Genomic DNA, 15,779 nt, shown 5'->3' on the forward strand with positions numbered 1-15,779 from the left:
TGACTTCGAGTTGGCTCCAATTAAAACTGTTCGAATAGTTTTCCCAAACATTAAAGTTAAGGGATGTTATAATTATCTGAATAGGTGTTTATTTAGAAAAGCTAAATCGTTAAAGTTAAAAAAATTAACCACAAGGGTAAAAAAAGGCATGTAGCCAGGTGTGCTGGCTTTGCACGTTTACCCAAAGCCTATTTTCAAAATGGGTATGAATATGTTTTGTCAAAGAGTCCGCCTGGAGAAGAGGTAACAAAATTTAACAAATATTTCATTAACCAATGGAGGGCAAAGACTGACTTCGAAAAAATTTGTTGTTGTTCATAATCTCAGATACTTACTACTAGGAATATAGAAGGTTGGCACAGTCGTCTTAACAGATATTATTATATTGGACGTAAAAGACCAGAAGTGGATATTGACATAACCAGTTAGGGTTCTCATCCTAGTATTGAGTTAGGAAACTATCCTTTTGCTTATCACAGTTTTGCCGAGTTGGTTTTATAGGCAGAATGTTATATGGATACTGGTTACCAAACATAATAAAGGGTATCAGAAAAATAATAAATCCTATCACTTGGATACCAGTATCCTACAACGATCATTTTTTCTTCGTATGATACTGGTTACAAAACTCTGGTATCATACACAGCCGAAGGGGTCTAAACATAGTGTCAATATAGCCAAAATATATTTTATATTTCTAGTGCAGCAGTGTACAAAGTGTATTAAGCTCCTGTATTCTAGCTATCCACTGAATTATGGCTCCCAGGGAGCACGTTTGGACCCGCGCCATACTATATTGATTGCCACTTCAAAAATTTTACACTTTGAAATATCACGTGTTTGTTTAACAAATCGTTCGGAAAGGAAGGTTAATTTTTATAGTTGTTTACAACACCACCGCCATCAAATTTATGATAATGAATTAATGTTTTTTCAAAAAAAAATCCTTTTCACCGATCCAATTTTACTACGGTACAAGTACGGTACGGTACACGGTACGGTACTGAAATCAAATCAAACTTTACTATTTATTATTGTCTTGGTAAGTTAGATATTATGCAATAGTTCAGAAAGTAGGAGCAATAAAATGCACTGGCTAGGAACTTTTTAAACCTTTTCATCAGCAAGTGTTACTTTTTAAATCACCACTTTTCAATAATTAACAGTTTTCATGATTATTTGGTAGCTAGTAAAATTAGAACTGAAATATGTGAAGTGTTTTAATGAAGATTACTTTGATACCAAATTACCGACTAATTTGAATAATTCATTGGAATTCAATAAGGATAGCTCCCTACTTAAAGATCATCCTTTAAGTCTCGAACAACAATAGGCATAATTATATTTGTGATAGGCTCTATTCACTTCAACGATCCTTTAGACAAGTGCTTTTCATAAACCCGTTGCATGAAATATTTTGGTTGAAATTACTGATAGGTATTTAATAAAAAAATATCATGTTCGATACCTGAACGAATACTTGGAAGACCATTAAAATATATTTTTCAATTTTCTGCTATTTTGACTACATATGTTTTTTATTTTAACGAAAAACTGAGTCCCATAGTTTTCAGTTCCCGTACAATGTACAGCATGATGATATTATAGATTGCCAAAAGCCTCACTTAATACAGCTGCTATACACATTATTTTACCAATTTGCTAGAGATTCTAGAGATTAGCACGTCGTAGAAAAAGAAGAACAAGAACTTTTAGCCTCGTTCATTGCATTGCTGGGTCTAGAGGATCCACTAATATGTATTATACCCAATCAAAACCAACAAAAACATACTTACATCAAATAAGCATCGATAATAAGCAATTTGTGATAAATTAAACGTGTCTGTTGGAACTAAAACTTTTATATTCTCCACACAAATCAAAAAGACCAGAATCATCAAGCCCCACTCTTTTGGAATCGCCGTACAAAGCACTAGTTCCTTACACAGGGGGTGAAACAAAAGTGGCAGCCATTGTTTGTAGAGACAAAAACGCAGGTTGCACAGGTCACGACAGATGTGAACAAAAGCGTTGTCCTAAATAATAGAACTTGTTATTTGACTGAGAACGTACAATTTTTAGGTGTAGGTTTAAAGAAGAATCGTTTAATCGTTTGAATTGAAACGTTGTAGAGCAGTAATTTCTGTGTTAACTTTAACGTTTGCGATATGATTTTAATACTCACAATTTGCGTGAAAAAATTACATAAATGTTCGTTTCAAAAGTTATTTTCAGATCATTATATAGTAAAAATATTAATCAAAATTTTAAATTGATCTCAGAGGTTGTGATAGTCTAATTAGCAATTTAGTAGATAATTACTTTTATTGCTTGATATAAAACAATATTTTCTTTAATTTTAATTTTGTATTAGCAATTTATTCACAGCTTGTATCTTTGGAACCCAATTCATCTTACATAATTACCCTACCTTGACATAGTATATATATTTTTAGATATGTAACGTTTGTTAATGAACTAAAAATTAATAAATACTATTTTCCTATATTTTGCGCTTTTTTATTTGATCTGATTCGAAATTTTTTTGCCAGAATGATCTTTAAGTAAAAACATAAATTATAAATTTCTATCCACTTTCATTTTGTTTTGTTATTCAAAAACCTTAACTAATAATTCATTTCTAAAACGTATTTAACTTGTAAGTACAACACACCTGGCATCTATCCCACCTCTAGGGCCTTCACCCAAAAAAATCGCTTAACCGATTCATGGCCAATGACTCAACAGTTGAGTCATTAAAAAACCTTTAGGAAGGCCGATGGCTCAATTGGTGAGTCAAACCAAAATTGTATAAAAACGGATATTAAAAAAAAAACACTTAAACTACCATTTTTCAGATCTGATTAAACATTTCCGTGAATATCAGACCTGGCCCTTCAATTTAGAGAATATTTTTATTAGTCAGGTGTCATAAACCTTTTGTATAACTGCCGCAAAACATCTTGAATATTTTTTAAATCGCTATACAAGCATACATGTCTGCTGGTACATTTCTCAACCTAAAAGCAAGCATTATGCCTAAATCATGCTCAAACTGAGCATAAATTGGAGGCAACTCATCTTGGGTATTAAATTCTGCTGCCAAATCCTTAGAGAATAATGCATTAAAATATTTTTTTGCTGCACAGCAAACATGTTCTGTTTTTTTTTCTATAGAGACCTCATTATTCATTTTATTTTCATTCATATGGAAACTATTTTTTTTTCTTTTATTATCTTCGTCTTCATCAGAGTCCAAAATTTCTTCAATGCTAGTATCTGAACTGTTGTTAGAAACTACATTGCAACTATTACGAGATTGAGTGAATGGACGCTTCTTTGGTACACTTTTTTGTAAAATCGATTGACTACAGCTTGGAAAACCTTGATTTTCTTTATCTTCAATTTGTTGATCATGGAAATCAGTAAACATTGCCTGGCTACATTCAGTAAAATCGTCGTAGTCCTGATTATCTACAAATAATATTACAATAATAAATAATGATTGAATACTACTAAAATGTTTACTACCTCTGCAATATTTCATTAAAACCAACAAATACTACCTTGAAACGCCATATTAACTTTTATTATCCACAAATTCGAATAGGAGAACACAGTAACACGTTTCTGGTTGTCAGACTGGCTCGAATGATGGCGAAAAGCATTAAATCATTACAAGGAGCCAATGACTCATCAGTTGAGTCATCCTTCAGGGAGGCCGATGGCTCAAATGGTGAGCCACCGACCAATGAATGGGGCCTGGCTGAAATGTTCACGAAAATGAAAGTGGCAATGAATCGGTTAAGCACTACACATTCTACCAAAATATTTGACGTATAAGAAAACACGTATGAATATTGAAGACATATTTTTTCAGCCGAGTGTTGTTTAAGCCAGTACACTTGAGTGCCACTTGAGTCGACGCACTCTTGAAATAATTACGTTTCTTTCACATTTTTATAAGAAAACTGTTGACAAAGAGCAGTCATGTTTTATAGTGAAGTTATTATATTTATGTTATTAAGAAAGACTTTTTATTGACTAGCTTTCGTGTTTGCAGCTGAAAAAAGTAGTCCATATTCTAAGAACGAGCTCCTTTTTTAAAAACTTGTAATCAAGTAAAATCATAATAATATCCTAATGAGAGAAGACTCCGGGATAATATCTATCACTCTACCAAGTTTTGTCCCGGTTTCACTACCTGAAAAAAGCGCAAACAAAAATTTACTTTCACTTATATTATTATATTATAACATGATATTTTTTAGATTAAAACACCAACGATGATTCAAAAGCAGTATTTTTTTACACGACATATATTATGTTGACCTGAATAATTATCTTAGATGTGATACAGGGTGTGATCAGGCAGTTGAAGGACAGTTTGATTCTATATGAAATAAATATCGAGACAATGAAAATACCATTTATTGTAGCAAATTATGCCAATTGTGATTACATTAGCTGTCTTTAGTATCTACAGATAAACACGTTTCTTGATCTCATACCATGTATGTACTACAATCTAATGCTGTGTATCTATTACTAACATTATGGATGCTAATGTGTGTATTTTTGTCACGCCTTTGTTGTAGTTAAACAGTATGTACGATGACGGCAAGGATATATTTAAAGACCCGAGATTAAAATCAATGCAACTTACTTTCAAAAATCAACTCTCACACATGAAATGTGACCGACATATTGAAAGACTGGAAAATTGTTTCACTTCGTTTCAAATATGTCACGAAATAATGGACACAATATATCTATCAAGGAACAACAATATAATTTCAAAGCCCATCAAACCAAGCTCTACAGACAGAGCACGCAAGCCGCAACATCCCATCGGCATATTGTGTCGTTCGTCACGTATTGAAATAATTAATTTGACGTCACGCCACTATAATCCCACAATAAAGCCAGTAATGGCATCTTGTTTGTTGACACATGTTTCAATTTGTGACTAAAACCTGTAGTTCGGGAACAAATTTGTTGGCACGTGTTTATGTATGAGTTTAATTTGTGTTACACTAATTTTGATCAAACACCTGATCATAGTTCTATTTAAAAATAGAGTAATTTATGAGATCTTTTATAAAACCCTTGCTCTTTTGTAGCTATAACCGAGTTGATATTTGATAGCTGGGAAAACTTTTTTAAACTATTTAATTTAGTTTTTTTAGCTTAGAAAAAGACTTGCTTTCCAGAAATGCAGAAAAGTATTATGGATTTAAAAGATCAGATAAAACACAAAGTTAAGAATTATATCGATTTAATTGATAGATAAATTGCCTTTTTTAAGACAGAATCAATGACATTTGTTCCTGTTCAAAATCATTCTCAATTATTCAACACGACATCGCATAATTGAATTCCCATACATTTTCGAACGGTGATAAAATCTAACAATATTCATAGGCTTTGTGCGTTCACGCGGCCGACAGTGTATCAAACATGACGACAGTCGATTCTCTATTATTAATTGTCTAATTTATAACCTCCACCGGTTGTGTGGTAATAAATGGATGTATGTACGGATGTATGATTCGGATGCGGATTTTGATATGTGATTTGATAAATAATTGTACTACAAAACAGGTCATGTTCACGATAAAATCATTATATTCTCGAAATAAATTATGTCCATCAATTTTGTGACAAAGCCTTGATACCTGAAATATGTACAATGTCATACGTTTTGTACCGTGACTTGATTATTGATAGTGGTTTTCCATTATGAGTTTCATCATTATCGTTCATATTTAACGGGAATTTGGCTTTGTACGTTGATGTATTCTAAATATTCTAATGGCATTTTCATTATACTACATAATACATTCTTTATTATCTACTAGAGCGTCAATTTTACTAATGTTTGTCAAAAACTTACAACTAACCTTAGTGCTACCCTATGCTCGCTTTTTACAAGATAGTAGGGGACTGTCCCGACTTCGTCCGGGTTTAGCCCAATTTTATCCCGTTGATCCCATTCCCATGGGATTCCCATCGATCCCATCAAAAATATTAAAAACCAAAAATATTTAAAAAATAATTATCTAATTTACTTGAATAGTTCTAAAGTTATGCAAGTACATACATTTCGGTGATTCTATATTTCTATAGATTTTCCTTATATTTTGAAAATAACAGATCGACTATAATTATTAATTAGCAATAATTATACTTTGAATGTTCCGTGTTTTAAAAAATTGTAATAATAAAACATAACGAAATATTTATATACGGACTAACTGGTCTACCACAGTTGACCAACCGATGAACTACTCGTACAACAAACTAAATTCTACAAAGTGCTATCTAAATTCTAGGTAAATATTTCGTACATTTCCACGCAACAAAACGAGTAGAACCTAAATTCCTGGTTCGTACAATCAAAATAACACGTCGATTCTACCGCTTTCGGCGCACATGTACAAAATTAATTACGTTTGCTTCGCGTCGAAATCGTTTAATTTCATCAGCCCTACTATATTATTGCCGTTTCGTTGACGTGATGTATTGCTATCGGGGACGGCTGCTGCCTTATATCGTTACTCCTTTATGGATTAGGCATAAGGTGAACAACATTATGGGGGCACATTTTGATGTCGGATTAAGACAGTTTAGTACGGCGGCGCGGCGAGGGGAAGTGTGGCAGACAGTTTGATACTTTATTAGTAGTCATAGAAACCAAATTTAACGAACTGTTGCGCGATTCTCTACAATCGATACTGTCGAGTGTTGAGAGTTTGACATTTAACATGTACTACCAAAATAGTTCCTACGGCTGATCAGATATAAGTGCAAAATTTCTCGATAGCTAGCCGGTTGTCGGTATTCGCTAGTGATAGAAAATCGAGCTACAGATAGCGTACATTATAGTGATTATGCAAGTATTGACAAGATAGATACTTTCTTAGAATTGGGAAGGAAGTCTTTTTCCTCATTTACAAGTCAGTTAGTTGTAGTTGTTGAAAGACAGGTAAACAAAAGCAAACTATTACTCAATAATGAAATTAAGTGTCCATTTTTTTGCTGCATTTGATGCTTGTTAAATAATATTGCGATAAACAAGCAAAAATATCTATAAAAACGTACAGATAACAAGCAAAAATATTTCGAAAAAATCCAACACACAAAAACTTTACTAACTGATGCACTTCTCAAAGCAAAAGGAAAAAACGTAACGAAACAAGGCCCCATTCAGTTTTTTAAAACTCTCAGTCAAATATTAAAACAAAAACAGTGATAACATTTGCGCTATTCATTTCCGATTTTTCTTTGAAACAAGAAAAAAATCTGTACCGACCCAAAGTTTCAAAATGGTTTTTAATATTTCACGAAATCTGAACGATTTTTCAGTCGTACGTTAATTAAAATCCGACCTTTTAGTTGGGAATCGGTGTTATTTTATTTTCAGTATTGATTGCCTCGAGGTATGTTGTATTAGAAATCAGAATGTGTGGGTGGAATAATATAGTTATTAATTATACTGTAGTTACATTTGATTGAAATTAAATTTTTATTTAAAAATTTTAGAGTATCATATTCAAAGAAATATTCGTTACAAGTCTAGCTATACTTTATAACACAAGGTTTGACTTATAACATATAATTAAATTGAAATTTGTGAAGAAAATAATATTTTGGTATGACCACCACAATATGGTTTCTTGACACAATCAATCTGAATTATTAACTAATATAAAAGGAAATAGTGATCCCACATTAAGGTAACAAAAACAGGATCCGAAAAAACTTTGAGAGAGAAAAACTTTCGGCGCATGGATCTGCAAAGGTGACAAGGTTCCCAGTCTTGGGAAAAAGTTTTCAAAATAAAACTGATCTCCCCACCGTGATTTTCAAAGGTTATGAAACGAAGATGAGTTTGGACTGATACGAATATATGTTTAGATTGTTTATTTTATTTTTTAAATATTTTTTTTTTACCATACTTGGAAAGTATTTGATAAAGCTGATAAAGTTATTAAGACAAAAAATGATGATTTACACTCGAGAACCGAATTTAACGTCTAAAAATCTACTTAAAAAGTAGTTTACGCGGAACACGTTGGGGGCGCTGATACCGTTTTTATACATAATTTTCAATAGTAACTAGGTGGTCGTTTTACAAAATTGCGTCTCGTGAGGCCTTTTACCATTTACGTTTTGATGGCATAAAACGCATTATAGCTTCGTTACCTTACTTCGCTTAGCTTAGCTACTTAGCACATCTCATATGGGAAGGCAACCTTACCGGAGTATTACTTTACATGGATATTATATTTAATTTGCTACTTTCAGAACAAAAGAATATCTTTCCAACGAAGTGGGTCAATACGTGCTACCTTTTCTAAAGTTTTGGGCCATTGTGAAAACATAACGAAATAACTTGGGTTCTTTGGATGGAATATGTTTATGACATTCTTGTAACAGTACATTTTGAGTTTTTGATGCTACTTGTGACTTTTGAATTAGATTTTTAACTATTACGAGAATGAGGCACTGGATATTTTTTTAAGGTTTCAGTTTTAGCCAGTAGCTATATTTTTTAGCTTTAAGCTTTGAAGCCATAGCAATAATTGCAAGGTATTAAGTTCAGTAGTCAATCAAGGTAATCATGCTTGATTATTTTATTCTCTATATAATAACAATAACAATTAACATTGCTAACGATGAAAATAGAAATTTAAAAAAAAAGGAAGGAATACTAAACAATAAAATAAATTCTAAAAATTTAAGTAAAAAAAGCCTGCTTAACTTCGAGACAGTGATGAATCACAAAATATATCTACAAAGATATTACTGCAATTTTGTTACATGCAAACAATACAAACGAAAATTAAATTATTAATTTTGAGCACAAATAAATTTGACTGCCTAATAACCCATACGCCGCAGTTATGACCTCTCTGAACTTGCGGCCCTTATAAAACTTTATAAAATATGAATGCCATCAAAAATCTAATCAGAATATTTAATAAAAATCTTTCAACTCGTAAGTAGATTAAAAGCATGCATAAATAACAAGATCTTGAAGATTAAGATGAGTAATAAAACAGCGGTTTCTTCAAGTTATTCATACAATAACGCCTTGATCTCTTGGGGCTAGGGAAAGAATGCCTAGTCGGGGAGCTGTGCAAAAACTACGTACAATTGTTTGGTAAATAATGTCTACAGTAACTGATCTTTGCAAAAAACATTTGTGATACAAAGTTTCTTTTAATATCTATATAAGTATGTATTTAGAAGTATATAAGTATGAATATCAGTGATTTGTTCAGCATAGTACAAGCTCTGCTCAAATTTGAATCAAATGACCGTGTGTGAGTTGTCCCAATGATGATATGATACAATAATAATGATATACGAACTTCAAAGTAATTTTCCTTTTCATAAAAAAGTGGAATTACTACTAGAGTAAGATCCCAGAGCTGCCAGACCTACGTAATTTTAGCAAAGCTGAAATTTTGAGGATTGTTAGTATAAAGGGTCTGTTAAGAGGTATGCACATCCACTACCTTGAAAGCGGGGCCGTTTCTGAGGTAGCGCGGAGTGAAGGTGCGTAAAAAACGACCCAACCTACGTCATAGTAGCAAAGCTGGTTTTCAGATATGTTATTAATGATATTATGTAGAATTAAAATTGACTATTGCCAGACCGTTTCCCGGGGCCGTTACTTCTGCCAGACGCCTTAAATGTTATAAAAAAATGAGGTCAACTACGTCATAGTAGCAAGCCTAAATTTTATATATGTTATTAAAGGTACACTTTTAAGACCCCCTGTATGCGGACAGACCATTCCGCAGGGCCCTTCGTCCTCTAGACGCCATTAAACTTTCCCTATGCGTGCGAGAGTAAGAGCATTATTCATACAAATAAATGAAAAACAATGGAATTAAAAAAATAAAAATTGAAAAATTATTGAATACTAGCTGACCCGCGCATCTTTGCTTGCGTCACTTAAGAGAGATAGGTCAAAATGTTACATAAACGGGTTATGTAACATTTTTCACTGGTACTCTGCTCCTATTAGTCGTAGCGTGATGATATATAGCTTATAGCTTTTCTCAATAAATAGGCTATCCAACAGTAAAATATTATTTTATTCGCACCAGTAGTTCCTGAGATTAGCGCGTTCACACAAACAAAAAAACTTCTCATCTTTATAAAATTAGTATAGATTAAAAGTACTTGGAATGTTTAGGAAGATAAGTAACATTATTTTGGGAATTATTTAAAAAATAGATATGGTTTACACTATTCACAAAAATTATGAAAAAAAAATTGTAGTCATTCATCTTCATTATCATCATCATCATCATCATTATCTGAGCTCTATTAAAGGTACAATTTTAAGACCCCCTGTATGCGGACAGACCATTCCGCAGGGCCCTTCGTCCCTTAGACGCCATTAAACTTTCCCTATGAGTGCGAGAGTGAGAGCATTATTCATACGCATAAATGTGATTGAAACACACTATACTTTCCTAAAGACTATAGACTTACGCCCCTATACTTATATATACTTATATATTAGCTTAGCCTTGGTTCCAAACTATGTTGGAGTCGGCTTCCAGTCTCACCAGATGCAGCTGGATACCAGTTTTTACATGGAGCGACTGCCTATCTGACTTCCACAGCCCAGATACCTGTGTTATAACACGATACCCCTCGGTAAGACTGGCTGTCAGACTTTCAAGCTTCTGACCGCTGTTAACGACTGTCAAAGATCTTCGAAAATGACAGCCCGAGATCCACAATTTAACGTGCCTTCCGAAACACGGAGGAACTTATTAAGCACATATGTATAAGATGGCCACCCATCCACAGAACATCCTCGGCAAGCGTGGCTTAACCTCAGAGATCAATCCGCGCGGCTGTTGTTAACTGCTTCCTTATACCCCTCAGAATTCTTTAGAAGTTTGTAGCGTGTTTTCTATTTAGTATATGATCGTGCAGCTGCTGTAACACGTTGACAACGCGAGCTACAGTTGCCGTGAAACAACTTGAACAAAAGTCGGCATGTGCATTTTTGGCCAAATTATTGGTAACCATATATTACTTGTGAAGAAAATGGTGTGAATGAAAAAATGCGAAATCTCATCTTCGTGCCCATCTAGTTTCTATGACTTTGGGCAACACAAGAATAATCCTTAGAAATTGACTATTAAGAAATTTGGTACGTTTCACGATACGATTCATTCATCGCCTAAGTTTTGCGTTATTTTATTAACTCTTTATATACTTATTAATATTAATATTATATTTTAGCTGTGTTTATGAAATATATCCTATATATAGAGCCATTAATGCCTGAGGCAATAAGTCCGTCCATTTACATTGTGCACGAAGTTTGCAAAAACTAGTATAGTAGTAGTAGTAGTATATGAAATGTCACCTTAAAGCATGTATAAATAAAAAGCCAGTAAAAATAGCAACTTAACAATTAATGTGTAACAATTTTAATGCACGTAAGTGTATTCGGAAACTGTAAGTGTATAGTGTGTTTCACTCACATTTATGCGTATGAATAATGCTCTCACTCTCGCACTCATAGGGAAAGTTTAATGGCGTCTAAGGGACGAAGGGCCCTGCGGAATGGTCTGTCCGCATACAGGGGGTCTTAAAATTGTACCTTTAATAGAGCTCAGATAATGATGATGATGATGATGATAATGAAGATGAATGACTACAATTTTTTTTTCATAATTTTTGTGAATAGTGTAAACCATATCTATTTTTTAAATAATTCCCAAAATAATGTTACTTATCTTCCTAAACATTCCAAGTACTTTTAATCTATACTAATTTTATAAAGATGAGAAGTTTTTTTGTTTGTGTGAACGCGCTAATCTCAGGAACTACTGGTGCGAATAAAATAATATTTTACTGTTGGATAGCCTATTTATTGAGAAAAGCTATAAGCTATATATCATCACGCTACGACTAATAGGAGCAGAGTACCAGTGAAAAATGTTACATAACCCGTTTATGTAACATTTTGACCTATCTCTCTTAAGTGACGCAAGCAAAGATGCGCGGGTCAGCTAGTATTCAATAATTTTTCAATTTTTATTTTTTTAATTCCATTGTTTTTCATTTATTTGTATGAATAATGCTCTTACTCTCGCACTCATAGGGAAAGTTTAATGGCGTCTAGGGGACGAAGGGCCCTGCGGAATGGTCTGTCCGCATACAGGGGGTCTTAAAAGTGTACCTTTAATAACATATATAAAATTTAGGCTTGCTACTATGACGTAGTTGACCTCATTTTTTATAACATTTAAGGCGTCTGGCAGAAGTAACGGCCCCGGGAAACGGTCTGGCAATAGTCAATTTTAATTCTACATAATATCATTACTAACATATCTGAAAACCAGCTTTGCTACTATGACGTAGGTTGGGTCGTTTTTTACGCACCTTCACTCCGCGCTACCTCAGAAACGGCCCCGCTTTCAAGGTAGTGGATGTGCATACCTCTTAACAGACCCTTTATACTAGCAATCCTCAAAATTTCAGCTTTGCTAAAATGACGTAGGTCTGGCAGCTCTGGGATCTTGGTCCATACAGTATATAAACCTTAAAGTAATTTTATGATCCACGTAATGTTTACTGAATATCGAATAGTAATAGTTAAATTGATATTTTCCTACAAAAAGTACTTATGGTAATATAATATTGCATACTATTTTTAACGCTGACTCTATCTCAGTCTTCTATGTATTGCATATTAAAAATAAATGAGTATAAAAAAATCTAACTTGTGTTTTCTTAATGCCAGTAAATTAGAGGCCCATAAACTAAAGAATGAGGCAAAAAATAGGGACAGAATGCCTGTTAGATGCTAATTTAGGATCCTTTTATTTACGGCCATTATAATTTAGTTTCTAAAAATCTTTTATTAGGGCGTACAAAGCGCTTTTACGAGCTAATTGATGGATGATAATGGATTATGTTAGTCAGCTACTTTGTCATAGTATTTTTGACAAATAATGGGCGAACTCACAAAATATATTTAAGTAAATAAAGACACAGACATGTTGGTCAACTACCTAAGCAATAGTTAAACTACTGGAACTACAATTTACAAACGAAGGACATTTTACATCAATGTAATAACATACACAACGAAGAGGTTCCCATTTGTACATAAGTCGATAATTGCGCGATGTGTGAGTCTTCAGAATATAAAGAAAAAACAAAGTGGGTTTTGTAAGATACATTTTGTTGAATTAATAACTTGATTAGAACTATACTATTACGCGTATTACGAACTCTAGGTCATTCCCATATATTTAATTTTAAGCTTTACCGAAATGCGCAATGCTAACATACAGTTTTACATACTTCACAAACTAACGGAACATAAACGTGGATGCGGTCTTCAGTAGCGCAAATTCCTACGACTGCCGACTATCGAAAACCGAAAACCTATCGTGAAATGTACAAACAACTATTCAGCGCCCCTAGCGTAAACTATAGGAACTATTTTTTTAAATGTCACTCACATACTCGGACCAAGTGTTAAAAATACACGCTATCTTGTAGTGCAATTTTGTACATCAGTACTATTGACGATCAAACATACGACATTTGAAATTGCGTTCCAAAAATAGTTCCTATAAAATACGCTAGGGGCGCTGATCATACAAAATTCAAAAGCTTCCATATTCGATAGTAGTACGAAATCGTCCGTTCTCCATCTACATACATACATTTTGTCTTCCGATAGTCGAAATTTGGCAAGCCCTTTTAAATTACGGAAACTGTTCAGCAGTGGCACGCGGCCAAGGGTAGTACTTCACAATTGCCCCTTCAGTCTTGGCGCTCTTTCCTAGTTCTATGTAAGTGGTTGAATGCTGTTATTCGTTTGCGACTGCTTTTTGGTTGATTAGGTGTTTTGAATCGATGAAATGTGCAGTATTTTTGAATATGTTTTGGGTGAGGTGCAAATGCATCTGTCGGTGCAATTCCTCGGTGTACTTGTGATTGTGTATGTATTTATAAAATTCAGAGGTAACTGAAATTATAGTTAACCGTAATCAGATTTCTATGTTTTGAACAAGCAGTTTTGTTCTTTATTAAATTGTGTATGTGAGTGAATTTTTTCATGACTTTTAAAAATATATTTTATGATACACATATACATACATTACATACATATGTAGATTATTCTTCCGCGCTCAAGTAAATTGTGAAATTCCCTCCTCAGCTCCTCTACTATAAGAAAGTATAGCAACAAAATACGAATTGATAGAGCAAGACGTTTTTTATTCCGATTAATAAACCAGTTGATCAGCGTTAGAGAAAAATGAAATAATAGACCAATTGCAGATAGATTATGTTCCAACACGTATGAAGCAACCCACAAACGCAATAACGAAACAATTTTGCAATATTCACCCCACACGTTCCGATCCCAATATCAGGTGACCACAACTCACCCTCTCATTACGTCACTCATCATTTACAAGCGCACGCTTAGTAGCAGACTTTGATGAATATCGCTATTGGATAGACCAATTGTTGCCAATTTGTTAGTGGTCGGATCCATATTACATTGTTTACTGAATTAATAGTGGTAGCCAAGCTGAACCTGCGCCTGACGGTGCAAATGATTTAGTGGTAGCGGCAAGCGTGTTCGTGAGACGACAAATCATTTTAATAGTTTTGCGCGTTGATGAATTTTTGAACGTGATTTTTTATATATCGATTTTTTGTGTTTAAAAAAATTCAGATGTGGTGTCAATGGATATCATACGAAGAATAGCTAAACGAATACTATTACGATATTGCTATAGCTATGTTACGAAGTTACGGCAACGACATATGTACATAATATACATATAATAATCTAATAGCACTCAGTTTCTAGAATGCATTTACGTACCTAGTTTGAGATAAAATAATGAATAATGTTGTTTTTAGTTAGGTACTTCAAACATATTAATTTGAAATAGAAAAATCACTTGGGGCAAATATTGGCCAATACGTAGATCAGAGCACAAAAACAGCCAGTATTCTGGAAACATTTTCGTCGACAACGAAGGGAAGAAATTTTCTCACGATAAGTATTTGTATTACATTTGCTTCACAATTAAAAATACCTGCTTATTTCAGTTGACTACTCTTTGTAAGCCACTATGCTGTTCATTGTTTTTTTTATCAATATGTTATACTAAAGAGGTAATGTACTACATAGTGGCTGTCAACTGAGTGCTGTACCGCAATTCTCCACCACTATTGAATACCAACAACCGGCTAGCTGTCGAAAAAAATTGTATGACAATCGGTTCAGCGTCTCTAGCGGGCGTCGTAGAAAATATTTTTCCAGTACATTTTAAATGTCAACTCTCGATACTCGAAAGTACCGACTGAACAGTTCGTATAGAATCGTACTACTGGACGAACCAACAATACAGCAAAACCAAAAGACAAAAACACTGTAGGTATTACTCAAAGAAAAAATATGAAAATGACCACACCAAAAACAGTGCCCGCATCTGCATTTGTGGTACATAAATACTCATAAAATAACAAAAAACATGGCGGCCGAATAATGGAGCATCATTATGTACAATTATGTACGTATCATTATTGTGGTTGGTGACAGCTAGCATGGCATAATGCACGTCCCGTATTAACCGTCGTAATTATATAAGATAGGGTTAATTTATAGTTCGACTGGGGTCTAAGGGAAATGAACTTGCGATTGTATTTAAGATTATTCCAAGGTGAATGTTTTCTTCTTGATTTTTAGGTTCTCTGTC

This window comes from Anticarsia gemmatalis, chromosome 18, assembly GCF_050436995.1.
Source record: "Anticarsia gemmatalis isolate Benzon Research Colony breed Stoneville strain chromosome 18, ilAntGemm2 primary, whole genome shotgun sequence".
Classification (NCBI taxonomy): domain Eukaryota; kingdom Metazoa; phylum Arthropoda; class Insecta; order Lepidoptera; family Erebidae; genus Anticarsia; species Anticarsia gemmatalis.